This window comes from Aquarana catesbeiana, linkage group LG13 (assembly GCF_042186555.1).
Source record: "Aquarana catesbeiana isolate 2022-GZ linkage group LG13, ASM4218655v1, whole genome shotgun sequence".
NCBI classification, from domain to species: Eukaryota; Metazoa; Chordata; class Amphibia; order Anura; family Ranidae; genus Aquarana; species Aquarana catesbeiana.
In genome coordinates, this window is record NC_133336.1 from 12,621,195 (window position 1) to 12,636,321 (window position 15,127).

Consider the following 15,127-nt stretch of genomic DNA (forward strand, 5'->3'; position numbering starts at 1 on the left):
CTATTCTTCCCTTTCTTATTTATAACACTCCGATGGACAGTAGACAGTGACAACATAACATATAACCACCAATCAATACAGTTCGATTAAGGGGAGTAAAATAGGTACCCTTTGTCCCGAAAATGCCTTACCGATCAAGGAAGTCTGATAACTCAAATGTAAGCAAAAGGCTTACCTCAGCCGGCTGATTATCAGAAATTCCCGGATCGTCTCAAGCTCCTCGTTTCGGATACTCAGGGTCACCTGGAATCCCCTCCTAAGGCAAAGCTCGCCATGCATGACTCGGTTAAATTGATGATAGGCAACTCCTATCCTCATATTGATTAGTGGTTCCAAATTAATAATAACTACTGCAGTAGGGAACAGACACAAAAGATACGCTCAGCATCTTTCCAAATTACTGTTCTGCTTTATTATGACGCAATTGAAGGTTTTTATGCACATGATTACGTAGGTATCACATTAATATTACAATTGTACATTTATGGTAACAAGGGGCGTTACATAGGCAGGCTAATTCTAATCAGGACTCGAAAGAATGTAAACATTTACTGAAAACATTATTAGTGCCGTGCACAGTGAGGGCAGTGTGCAATACATACAAAATACAATACAATTATATACAGAACGTACAAATTTCCATTACAACAGGTAACAAGCTGAGATTAGGAGCACTCTCCTAAAGCGAGTCCTCCTAATCTCAGCTTGTTACCTGTAAAAAAGACACCTGTCCCCAGAAGCAATCAATCAGATTCCAATCTCTCCACCATGGCCAACACCAAAGAGCTGCCCAAGGATGTCGGGGACAAGATTGTAGACCTACACAAGGCTGGAATGGGCTACAAGACCATCGCCAAGCAGGGTGATGAGAGGGTGACAACAGTTGGTGCAATTATTCGCAAATGGAAGAAACACAAAATAACTGTCAATCTCCCTCGGTCTGGGGCTCCATACAAGATCTCACCTCGTGGAGGTCCAATGATCAGGAGAATCAGCCCAGAACTACACGGGAGAATCTTGGCAATGATCTCAAGGAAGCTGGGACCATAGTCACCAAGAACACAATTGGTAACACACTACACCGTGAAGGACTGAAATCCTGCAGCCCCCAAAAGGTCCCCCTGCTCAATAAATCACATGTACAGGTCTGTCTGAAGTTTGCTAATGAACATCTGAATGATTCAGAGGAGAACTGGGGGAAAGTGTTGTGGTCAGATGAGACCAAAATCGAGCTCTTTGGCATCAACTCAACTCGCTGTGTTTGGAGGAGGAGGAATGCTGCTTATGACCCCAAGAACACCCCCCCTCCACAGAGGTGGAAACATTGGGAGTGTTTTTTTGCTAAGGGGACAGGACAACTTCACCATATCAAAAGGGATGATGGACGGGTCCATGTACGGTCAAATCTTGGGTGAGAACCTCCTTCCCTCAGCCAGGGCATTGAAAATGGGTCATGGATGGGTATTTCAGCATGACAATGACCCAAAACACACGGCCAAGACAACAAAGGAGTGGCTCAATAAGAAGCACATTAGGGTTCTAGAGTGGCCTAGCCTGTCTCCAGACCTTAATCCCATAGAAAATATGTGGAAGGAGCTGAAGGTTCGAGTTACCAAATGTCAGCCTGGAAATCTTAATGACTTGGAGAGGATCTGCAAAGAGGACAAAATCCCTCCTGAGATGTGTGCAAACCTGGTGGCCAACTACAAGAAACGTCTGACCTCTGTGATTGCCAACAAGGGTTTTGCCACCAGCTATTAAGTCATGTTTTGCTAAGGGGTCAAATAATCAAATACTTATTTTACTCATTAAAATGCAAATCAATTTATAATTTTTTTTAAATGCATTTTTCTGATGTCTTTTTTCTTTTCATGGCTTGCCTCAAAGAGGAAAATACTGCATTATGGCCACTAGATAGAGCTGATGATCATTGGAAACAAACCCAAACTGGAAGTTCCACTTTGAGGACTCGTCCCCTGCTCCTCTTGAAGAATTATCACTTTTGAGGAGCAGGTACCCGATTTTGACAGGTACCCGCTCCTACTTCTGCTCGGACAACCTAGGCCAGTGGTCTCCAAACCCGGGGGCCAGATGTGGCCCTCTTCTTGTTTTTATAGGGTCCTGGGGGCACTATTTTGTTCACCGATACCAACAATGGACAAAATTGCCTCCACTGACCACAATGAAAGGGGGCACAATTCCTCCCAATGACACCAACAATGGGGCCCAATGACATCAACGTTGGGGCACAATTCCTCTCACTGACACCAATGATGGGGCACAATTCCTCCCAATGACACCACTGATGGGGCACAATTCCTCCCACTGACACCAACAATGGGGCCCAATGACATCAACGTTGGGGCACAATTCCTCTCACTGACACCAATGATGGGGTACAATTCCTCCCATTAACACCAACAATGGGGCCCAATGACATCAATGATGGGGTGCGCTTCCTCCCAATGACACCAAGGATGGAGCCCAATGACATCAATGACTGGGTGAAATTCCTCCCGAAGACACCAACAATGGGGCCCAATAACATCAACGATGGGGCACAATTCCTCTCACTGACACCAATGATGGGGTGTAATTACTCCCCCTGAAACAAACTATGGGGTATTATATTTTTTACCACTGACGGGATTTTTTCTAACCCCCCCCCCCCGAAAGACAGTAAACTGGCCTTTTGTTTCGAAAGTTTGAAGACCCTTGACCTAAATTGGAAGCGGAAGTTCTTCGTTTTTGTAGCTGCTGGCTTTTATTTATTTATTTTTTACAGGAGACTGGGCAAACGCTTTAAAGAGATATGGACCTTAGATTGTAAGCTCCTTGAGCAGAGGAACTGATGTGACATGTAAAGTGATGTATAAATGACCAGCTCTGTATAAATCCTGGTAATAGATCGAATAAATGCGGGCAAAATGGGAAGAGCAGGTGGGAGGTCACAGGATAGCAGTCATGTGATCAGGTCACTGCTGATCGGAAATAAACTATGGAGAGGTCACATGACCGGAAGTCCCCCTCGAAGAAAGAACATGGTGGCCTCCAGTCTTACAAAGAGTATATTCATGAGACCGTGCCCTGACATGGGGACCATTGCACGCAAATTATTCTGTGACTGCTGCCACTCCTAAGAAAGGATGTCACAGTACATGTTGGCATTCATGGTTCCCTCAATGAACTGTAGCTCCCCAGTGCCGGCAGCACTCATGCAGCCCCAGACAATGACACTCCCACCACCATGCTTGACTGTAGACAAGACACACTTGTCTTTGTCCTCCTCACCTGGTTGCCCCCACACACGCTTGTCACCATCTGAACCAAATAAGTTTATCTTGGTCTCATAAGACCACAGGACATGGTTCCAGTAATCCATGTCCTTAGTCTGCTTGTCTTCAGCAAACTGTTTGCGGACTTTCTTGTGCATTATCTTTAGAAGAGGCTTCCTTCTGGGATGACAGCCATGCAGACCAATTTGATGCAGTGTGCGGCGTATGGTCTGAGCACTGACAGGCTGACCCCCCCACCCCTTCAACCTCTGCAGCAATGCTGGCAGCACTCATACATCTATTTCCCAAAGACAACCTCTGGATATGACGCTGAGCACGTGACCTCAACCTCTTTGGTCGACCATGGCGAGGCCTGTTCTGAGTGGAACCTGTCCTGTTGTTATACCTCTGTATGGTCTTGGCCACCGTGCTGCAGCTCAGTTTCAAGGTCTTTGCAATCTTCTTATAGCCTAGGCCATCTTTATGTAGAGCAACAATTCTTTTTTTCAGATCCTCAGAGAGTTCTTTGCCATGAGGTGCCATGTTGAACTTCTAGTGACCAGTATGAGAGAGCGAGAGCGATAACACCAAATTTAACACACCTGCTCCCCATTCACATCTGAGACCTTGCCTAATTGGGCCCAATTTGGAGATTTTCACTTAGGGGTGTACTCACTTTTGTTGCCAGTGGTTTAGACATTAATGGCTGTATGTTGAGTTATTTTGAGGGGACAGCAAATTTACACTGTTATACAAGCTGTACACTCACTACTTTACATTGTAGCAAAGTGTCATTTCTTCAGTGTTGTCACATGAAAAGATAGAAGAAAAGATTTACAAAAATGTTAGGGGTGTACTCACTTATATGAGATACTGTATCAGATAGAGTGGGCGGAGTTCACGCCTCGTAGTTTTTCTTTTTTAGAGGTTTTTTTTTTTCGGCGGGGGTTTAGGGATTTTTGGGGGTTTTCAGTGTATTTTATGAGTGTCAAACAGAGAAAGATATTGGATATAAAATAAAAATGACAACAACAATAAAAATAAAATATCATTAATAACGTTTCTGATGTCAGACTCTGACCGTTCCCTATATAAAGATTTGGCGCAGAGCAGTTACATTTAATTACAGGGACAGTTATAGAACACAAGCCCCCCCCCCCCGAGATCTCCTAATAGCATTCTCACGGGTCCCTGTTCTGACCCACGTCACTCACTTCTCAGCGGGAATCAGGACAGCAGCCAATCAACAGACAGCAAGGGAAAAATCCCAGCAAAGTATAACCCAATATAACATAATAATTGTAACCAATGCATACTAATCAGATCATATTAATATTTGTATGAAAAAATATTCATAGTCAATATCTTCCAGGTCATTTTTTTATGTTTTGAGAACAATTCTCAGTACATACAGTATTGTATTGCAATCACTGTTTTATGTGTTAGCTCAATTTCTAAATCTGGGAAAGCTGAAATATGCAAATTAGATGATGGGTGAAAATAGCGATTATTAGATATTTATTTCAGCGTCCAAAGCCAAAACATGTTATTTTTATTTTGGACAAATTCCCTGTGAGCGTTTCCTTGCCATCTGGATCCCATTGGGGATGTTTCACATCCTGTCCTGTAGAAAAGAACAGAATATGAAAGGAGGCCCAGCAATACACGGAGGAGGAAGAAGCTACGACATCCAAAAGACCCCCAACGGCCAAACACAAGCTGACATTGGTATATGTAGTGTAGTGAGGAATACAAAGATCTGTACACTTGGGAAACAAAACAACCTCCCAACAAATGAATGGCTCAACTATTCTGAACAAGGGTTCCTCCAGTCAGTGGTGTCCAGGGGTTCCTTGAGTTGTGGCTGATTGACCCCACATCGGAAACAAAACAACCTCCCAACAAACAAATGGCCCAACATAGGAGGGCAAAACCTACAGGTCAAGACCCAGTAGTCTTCCTACACCAACCATTCTCAACCAGGGTTCCTCCAGAGGTGTCCAGGGGTTCCTTTGAGTTGTGGCTGATTGACCCAACATCTGAAACAAAATAACCTCCCGACAAAGAAATGGCCCAACACAGGAGGGCAAAACCTTAGGTCAAGACCCAGTAGTCTTCCTATACCAACCATTCTTAACCAGGGTTCCTCCAGAGGTGTCCAGGGGTTCCTTGAGCTGTGGCTGGTTGACCCCACATCTGAAACAAAATAACCTCCCAACAAACAAATGGCCCAACACAGGAGGGCAAAACCTGTAGGTCAAGACCCAGTAGTCTTCCTACACCAACCATTCTCAACCAGGGTTCCTCCAGAGGTGTCCAGGGGTTCTTTGAGCTGTGGCTGGTTGACCCCACATCTGAAACAAAACAACCTCCCAACAAACGAATGGCCCAACACAGGAGGGCAAAACCTACAGGTCAAGACCCAGTAGTCTTCCTACACCAACCATTCTCACCCAGGGTTCCTCCAGAGGTGTCCAGGGATTCCTTGACTTGTGGCTAATTGACCCCACATCTGAAACAAAACAACCTACCAACAAACAAATGACCCACACAGGAAGGCAAAACCTACAGGTCAAGAGTCAGCAGTCTTTTTACACTAACCATTCTTAAAGCGGGGGTCCACCCACACCGCCAAAAAAAAAAAATATTAAAAGCCAGCAGCTACAAATACTGCAGCTGCTGACTTTTTAATACATGGCCACTTACCTGTCCCAGGGTCCAGCGATGTCGGCAGGCGACGCCGAGAACCCGCTCGGTTCTCGGCAGCTGCCGCCGCCATCTTGGTGAGGGAATCAGGAAGTGAAGCGTTGCGGCTTCACTTCCCAGTTCCCTACTGCGCATGCGCGAGTCGCGCTGCGCGTCCCAAGTGGTCCCCGTTTTCTCCTGGGAGCTGTGTTTCCCAGGAGACAGCGCGGTGGGGACGGGAAGAGGCGTAGACTCCCATGGGAATCTATGCCGGAAGTGGGTGCAAATACCTGTCTTAGACAGGTATCTGCACCCCCCTCCCCCCTGAAAGGTGCCAAATGTGACACCGGAGGGGGGGAGGGTTCCGAAAAGCGGAAGTTCCATTTTTGTGTGGAACTCCGCTTTAACGAGGGTTCCTCCAGTAGTTTCCAGAGGTTCCTAGAGCTGGGGCTGATTGACCCCACATGTGAGACAAAACAACCTCCCAACAAATGAATGGCCCAACACACAAGGGCAAATTCTACAGGTCAAGAGTCGGCAGCCTTCCTACACCAACCATTCCCAACTAGGGTCCCTCCAGTGGTGTCCAGGGGTTCCTTGAGCTGTGGCTGATTGACCACACATCTGAGGGTGCCTGCATAGTTCTAGGGCCAATGTCACTTGGCGGAGCCAATGCATAGCACCAATAATCTTTTTTTGCTACCTGTAAGAGTGTCACTTTTACCCACATCTTAAGGGTTGCATTCTTCCCGCTAATTACCAAAATAAGGGGCATTTTTCCCTCTGATTCCCAATGAATTGATTTTATCAGGGGTTTCCCAAGACGTAATAACCAATAAATTGATTTTAACAGGGGTTTCCCAAGATGCAATAAGTACTTTATGGGTTCCTCTGGGGTAAAAAGGTTGAGAAAGGCCATCCTACACCAAAAGGAAAGGGTCCATTCTTACCAGGACAATGAGGAGCAGGTTTTGGACAGAGAGGACAACTGGTTCACGAGAGGCAGGAAAGAGGCCATCTACCTACGTCAAACTGGATCAACCATCTCTGAATAGGGGTGGGGGCCTTCAACACCATCCGTCTTCACATATAATGTTGTTTTAACATCTCTGCCCTGGCGATCTGACAACCGTTCACATTTGCCAACCGGGCCACTTCTGCCACTGCTCTCCTACATGTAAAAATCTACATTCTTTTGTATTTATATATATTTTTATCAGAGGCCCTATAGAATAAAATGGTGGGTTTTGCAATTTTTTTATGTCACACGGTATTTGTGCAGGGTTTATTCAAACGCTTTTTTTTGTAAAATGTAAAATAATATGTTACACTCAATAAATAGAGACCAACCAGGGGACTTTTAGGGCATCAAACACAGTATATCATGGTTGCTCTCCACTAGTGATGAGTTAATGGTATGGCCCAAACCCATGGGAAGCTGTGACATAATAGCAGGCCTCCAGCACAATCAGCTGTGGTTGGGGGAACTCTCTACCCTACAGTTGCACGTATCAAAGGAATTTTTATGGCCAATAGATGGCGCTGTCATAAGAACTAAGTATGTGCCTTAGCGGCACTGGATGGCGCTGAGGAGCATACTGATTTCCTATGATAGCGCCATCTAGTTTATTAGAAAAAAATTGCAGAAGAATTCCAGGCACGCTATATTTTTACATAGTTACATTGTTTCAGCTCGGACCAATGTACCTATACCCTCACCGGCCACTTTATTAGGTACACCTGTTCATTTGCTTGGTCACATAAATGGCTAATCAGCCAATCATACAGCAGCAACTCAGTGCATTTAGGCATCTAGACGCGGTGAAGACGACTTGCTAAAGTTCAAACCGAGCATCAGAATGGGGAAGAAATTGGATTGAAGTGACTTTGAAGGTGGCATGGTTGTTGGTGGCAGACGGGCTGGTCTGAGGATTTCTAGGATTTTCACACACAACCATCTCTCGGGGGTTTACAGAGAATGATGGGAAAAAGAGAAAATATCCAGTGAGCGGCAGTTGTGTGGAGGAAAATGCCTTGTTGAGGTCAGAGGAGAATGGGCAGACTGGTTCCAGATGATAGAAAGGCAACAGTAACACAAATAACCACTCGTTACACCCAAGGTATGCAGAATACCATCTCTGAACACACAACACATCCAACCTTGGAGCAGATGGGCTACAGCAGCAGAAGACCACACCGGGTGCCACTCCTGTCAGCTAAGAACAGGAAACTGAGGCTACAATTGGCACAGGATCACCAACATTGGACAATATAAGATTGGAAAAACGTTGCCTGGTCTGATGAGTCTGGATTTCAGCTGCGACATTCAGATGGTGGGGTCAGAATTTGGTGCATGGATCCATCCTGCCTTGTATCACCGGTTCAGGCGGGTGGTGGGGGTGTAATGGTGTGGGGGATGGGATATCACTGGTTCAGGCTGGTGGTGGGGGTGTAATGGTGTGGGGGATGGGATATCACTGGTTCAGGCTGGTGGTGGGGGTGTAATGGTGTGGGGGGGGGGGTATTTTCTTGGCACACTTTGGGCCCCCCCATGGTTTACACACCACGGATTACCTGAGTATTGTTGCTGACCATGTCCATCCCTTTATGACTACAGTGTCCCCATCTTCTGATGGCTCCTTCCAGCAGGATAATGCACCATGTCACAAAGCTCCAATCATCTTACCACTGGACAATGAGGTCCCTGTCCTCCAATGGCCTCCACACTCAGCACATCTCGTCCAATAGGGCACCTTTGGGATGTGGTGGAATGGGAGATTGGCATCCTGGATTTGCAGCCAACAAATCTGCAGCAACTGTGTGATGTTATCATGTCACTATGGAGCAAAATCTCTGAGGAACGTTTCCAACACCTTGTTGTATCTATACCACCAAGAATGAAGGCCAAAGGGTGTCCAACCTGCTACTAGCAAGGGGGACATAATAAAGTGGCCAGTGAGTGTATATATACCATATCAGTGGGATGTCTCTAGAAGCTGGAGATCATTGTAGTTGATACCACTACTACACCGCTACTACCGTGATCTCCACTAACTCCCAGGTCCGGTGCGGAGTCACTGCCCAGCTGTGTTGTGAACACAGACGGTCGGCTTCTTGGGATGGGCACTAGTCAGGGAATGAATTGCATTTTCTCAATGGATGCAAAGTATTCTCTGATTGGATAAGGTGGGAAGGCGGAGTGATGATGTCACGCTCTCCACCTTGTCCGGTCGGAAAACACTTTTTGCGTTCATAAAGAATCTGTCTGCAGTCATCAATAACATAAACAGCGCGTGCAGAAAAAGAAGTGTTTTGCCAACAAATGCTATGCCAGGATATGACCTGAGTCGGTATTATAACACAAGGTGATTATTATACGGCACAAGAAAAGGCGTCCCGGACAGGTAATAAATCGGGGACAATTCACTACAATGGAGCTTCCTGTACATCTTCATAAGACAACACAACTCACATCTCCATCAATTCCAACAGAATCTCATTTAAATCAAAACTCCAGCTAAAAATAGAATAAACCTGAATAGATGATTAAAATGTAAAGCAGTTTTTACTGCAATATTCACCTTCAGTACAAAGCAGCCCACCGCAGTATTTCTTTTTCACCACTAGATGTCCCCAGTCTGATGACCAGCATTATTTAACCTACTTCCTCAGAGCCCAGGCTGATCAAAGACCGTCCCCCCCAGCTTGTGGCTGAGCAGCGAAAGGAGAAGCAGCACAATGATGAGCTCATCTCTCTGTCACTCTGCTCTCCCCTCCTATCAGCGTGCTCCTCAAACTGTTTGGCTCATTGAGAGCTCATGATCAGCTGTATATTTAGCATTAAAGTGTTACTAAACCCAGGACTCTGCATTCACTATATCTGGTCTCCCCAGGACTCTGCATTCACTATATCTGGTCTCCCCAAGACCCTGCATTCACTATATCTGGTCTCCCCAGGACCCTGCATTCACTATATCTGGTCTCCCCAGGACCCTGCATTCACTACATCTGATCTCCCCAGGACTCTGCATTCACTATATCTGGTCTCCCCAGGACTCTGCATTCACTATATCTGGTGTCCCCAAGACTCTGCATTCACTATATCTGGTCTCCCTAGGACTCTGCATTCACTATATCTGGTCTCCCCAGGACTCTGCATTCACTATATCTGCTCTCCCCAGGACTCTGCATTCACTATATCTGGTCTCCCCAGGACCCTGCATTCACTATATCTGGTCTCCCCAGGACTCTGCATTCACTACATCTGATCTCCCCAGGACCCTGCATTCACTATATCTGGTCTCCCCAGGACTCTGCATTCACTATATCTGGTCTCCCCAGGACTCTGCATTCACTATATCTGGTCTCCCCAGGACTCTGCATTCACTATATCTGGTCTCCCCAGGACTCTGCATTCACTATATCTGGTCTCCCAAGGACTCTGCATTCACTATATCTGGTCTACCCAGGACTTTGCATTCACTATATCTGCTCTCCCCAGGAATCTGCATTTACTAAATCTGGTCTCCCCTGGACTCTGCATTCACTATATCTGGTCTCCCCAGGACTCTGCATTCACTATATCTGGTCTCCCCTGGACTCTGCATTCACTATATCTGATGTCCCCAGGACTCTGCATTCACTATATCTGGTCTCCCCAGGACCCTGCATTCACTACATCTGGTCTCCCCAGGACCCTGCATTCACTATATCTGGTCTCCCCAGGACTCTGCATTCACTATATCTGGTCTCCCCAGGACTCTGCATTCACTATATCTGGTCTCCCCAGGACTCTGCATTCACTATATCTGGTCTCCCCTGGACTCTGCATTCACTATATCTGGTCTCCCCAGGACTTTGCATTCACTATATCTGCTCTCCCCAGGAATCTGCATTCACTATATCTGGTCTCTCCAGGACTCTGCATTCACTATATCTGGTCTCCCCAGGACCCTGCATTCACTATATCTGGTCTCCCCAGGACCCTGCATTCACTATATCTGGTCTCCCCAGGACCCTGCATTCACTACATCTGATCTCCCCAGGACTCTGCATTCACTACATCTGATCTCCCCAGGACTCTGCATTCACTAAATCTGGTCTCCCCTGGACCCTGCATTCACTATATCTGGTCTCCCCAGGACCCTGCATTCACTATATCTGGTCTCCCCAGGACCCTGCATTCACTATATCTGGTCTCCCCAGGAGCCTGCATTCACTATATCTGGTCTCCCCAGGACCCTGCATTCACTACATCTGATCTCCCCAGGACTCTGCATTCACTATATCTGGTCTCCCCAGGACTCTGCATTCACTAAATCTGGTCTCCCCTGGACCCTGCATTCACTACATCTGATCTCCCCAGGACTCTGCATTCACTATATCTGGTCTCCCCTGGACTCTGCATTCACTATATCTGGTCTCCCCAGGACTCTGCATTCACTATATCTGGTCTCCCCTGGACCCTGCATTCACTATATCTGGTCTCCCCAGGACTCTGCATTCACTATATCTGGTCTCCCCAGGACTCTGCATTCACTATATCTGGTCTCCCCAGGACTCTGCATTCACTATATCTGGTCTCCCCAGGAGCCTGCATTCCCTATATCTGATCTCCCCAGGAGCCTGCATTCACTATATCTGGTCTCCCCAGGACTCTGCATTCACTATATCTGATCTCCCCAGGACTCTGCATTCACTACATCTGATCTCCCCAGGACCCTGCATTCACTATATCTGGTCTCCCCAGGACTCTGCATTCACTATATCTGGTCTCCCCAGGACTCTGCATTCCCTATATCTGATCTCCCCAGGAGCCTGCATTCACTATATCTTGTCTCCCCTGGACTCTGCATTCGCTATATCTGGTCTCCCCAGGACTTTGCATTCACTATATCTGCTCTCCCCAGGAATCTGCATTCACTATATCTGGTCTCTCCAGGACTCTGCATTCACTATATCTGGTCTCCCCAGGACCCTGCATTCACTATATCTGGTCTCCCCAGGACCCTGCATTCACTATATCTGGTCTCCCCAGGACCCTGCATTCACTACATCTGATCTCCCCAGGACTCTGCATTCACTACATCTGATCTCCCCAGGACTCTGTATTCACTAAATCTGGTCTCCCCTGGATCCTGCATTCACTATATCTGGTCTCCCCAGGACCCTGCATTCACTATATCTGGTCTCCCCAGGAGCCTGCATTCACTATATCTGGTCTCCCCAGGACCCTGCATTCACTACATCTGGTCTCCCCTGGACTCTGCATTCACTATATCTGGTCTCCCCAGGACTCTGCATTCACTATATCTGGTCTCCCCTGGACCCTGCATTCACTATATCTGGTCTCCCCAGGACTCTGCATTCACTATATCTGGTCTCCCCAGGACTCTGCATTCACTATATCTGGTCTCCCCAGGACTCTGCATTCACTATATCTGGTCTCCCCAGGAGCCTGCATTCCCTATATCTGATCTCCCCAGGAGCCTGCATTCACTATATCTGGTCTCCCCAGGACTCTGCATTCACTATATCTGATCTCCCCAGGACTCTGCATTCACTACATCTGATCTCCCCAGGACCCTGCATTCACTATATCTGGTCTCCCCAGGACTCTGCATTCACTATATCTGGTCTCCCCAGGACTCTGCATTCACTATATCTGGTCTCTCACAGTACACAGAACATGGAAATTGCAATTATTTTAGTAAATATAAACTGCTAAATACCCTTTCTCATCAGCAGTATATATACACTATATTGCCAAAAGTATTGGGACACCTTCCTTTACACGCACATGAACTTTAATGGCATCCCAGTCTTTGTCCGTAGGGTTCAATATTGAGTTGGCCCCGCCCCTTTGCAGCTATAACAGCTTCAACTCTTCTGGGAAGGTGGTCCACAAGGTTTAGGAGGGTGTCTATGGGAATGTTTGACCATTCTTCCAGAAGGGCATTTGGAGGTCAGATCTGATCTGACGTCAGGTCTCATGTTGGAGGAGAAGGCCTGGCTTGCAATCTCCACTCTAATTCATCCCAAAGGTGTTCTATCGGGTTGAGGTCAGGACTCTGTGCAGGCCGGTCAAGTTCTTCCACCCCAAACTCGCTCCTCCATGTCTTTATGGACCTTGCTTTGTGCACTGGTACGCCAAGTCATGTTGGAACAGGAAGGGGCCATCCCCAAACTGTTCCCACAAAGTTGGGAGCATGAAATTGTCCAAAATGTCTTGGTATGCTGACGCCTTAAGAGTTCCCTTCACTGGAACTAAGGGGCCAAGCCCAACCCCTGAAAAACAACCCTACACCATAATCCCCCCTCCACCAAATGATTTGGACCAGTACGCAAAGCAAGGTCCATAAAGACATGGATGAGCGAGTTTGGGGTGGAGGAACATGACTGGCCTGCACAGAGTCCTGACCTCAACCCGATAGAACACCTTTGGGATGAATTAGAGTGGAGACTGAGAGCCAGGCCTTCTCGTCCAACATCAGTGCCTGACCTCACAAATCCTCTTTTGGAAGAATGGTCAAACATTCCCATAGACACCCTCCTAAACCTTGTGGACGGCCTTCCCAGAAGAGTTGAAGCTGTTATAGCTGCAAAGGGCGGAGCCAACTCAATATTGAACCCTACGGACTAAGACTGGGATGTCATTAAATTTCACGTGAGTGTAAAGGCAGGCGTCCCAATACTTTTGGAAATATAGTGAATAAATGGATGACAGGCTGACAGCGGCCCCTCAATCTTTATAAACAAATAACTTTATTCTTTAAAGTTAGCTACAAACCCTGATCTAGAGGGGAGTTATGTTTTCATTTTTCTTCAAAGTTTCCCTTTTATCGGGAGTCTGTTTGTATACGTCAAGGCACTGAAGCCTGAGAAATTGCTTTCATCGAGGACCCTGATTCATTGTGACGTTCTGTGACACAAACAATGGCGGCCTTCATCTACCGCACACACAAACCAAGCTTCGATGTCTTCAATTACTGAGCTGTGACTGCAGGACGGCGCTGACCTTGCCTAAACCAACAACGCGTTTCGTCTGGTGGACTGTATGCAATTCTCGGTGGGTGAAGCTGTCTGACGCTTTGCAGGTTGTCAGTTTGCCCCCCATAAAAGGTGTCAGCCCTCCTCAACCATGAAATGATTTTTATTGGAGGAGTGGGGCGACCAAGCTGGGAGGTATGGAATGCACAAATTACTGACATGCTTGCGCGCTTTGCACGCTTGCCGCTTTGTATATATCATCAGTGGGCAAAATGATATTGAGGAGGACTCCAGGCAGGCAGCAATGTCTGTAGACATTTTTTTCAAAACTAACCTCAAAGTAACCTCTGGAGCTCACCTTTAACCTTAACCCATCCCCAATCCCCTAGTGGTAGACCTAATCCTCAGGCAAAATGTATACTGTGTACTGGAGATAAGTTCTACAAAAGTGGAGCAAATAAACCATATGGCACAAACCTCTTCAAATGATTGAGTTCTGGTGTCTCCAGTGAAGGGTAAGGACGAGCTTAGGGTCTGTCTGGCCCAATGAGCTACAGCTGGGGAATTCCCTGTCCTGCAGTTACACATACACAAAGGTGTAGAGATGTTTGTGACACCATTGACCTAAAATGACCACATGGACCCACCAAACCCAAGCTCAACCTTAGTGAGGCGTACTGTTTAATACTTCCTCATACTTCTTCCTTTAGACTTCCTTTAGACATTTTAAATAAGTGAGCACTTCCAGCTTTACTGTGTTCAAAGCCAGCTCCATAAAGACCCGGTGTGACCAGTTTGGTGTGGAGGAACTCGAGTGTCCTCCACAGAGCCCCGACCTCAACCCTACTGATCACCCTTTGGAATGAATTGGAGATGGTGAACCAGGTCTTTCCACCCAACATCAGTACCTGACCTCACACATGTTTTTTTTGGCTGACTGGACGCAGATTCCCACAGATTTGTAGGAAGCCTTCCAAGAAAAGTAGACCCAGCTCCAAAAGGACATGGTTTGACCAGTTTGGTGTGGAGGAGCTCAAGTGTCCTCCACAGAGCCCTGACCAGGAGCAGCCCAATCATTAAGGGCACTGCCCCCCCCCCCCATTCATCACCACCTCCCCCTATCCATGCATCTGTGGCCCCTTTGAGGACGCTGGATGCATAGATGCCAATTGAGGGGG

The 15,127-nt window shown here is 46.8% G+C and overlaps 1 protein-coding gene across 1 annotated transcript in view; it reads right to left on the bottom strand.

Moving 5' to 3' along the window:
* The window catches only part of CLMN (calmin), a 175,101-nt gene that overhangs the window by 64,814 nt on the left and 95,160 nt on the right, over nucleotides 1-15,127 (bottom strand).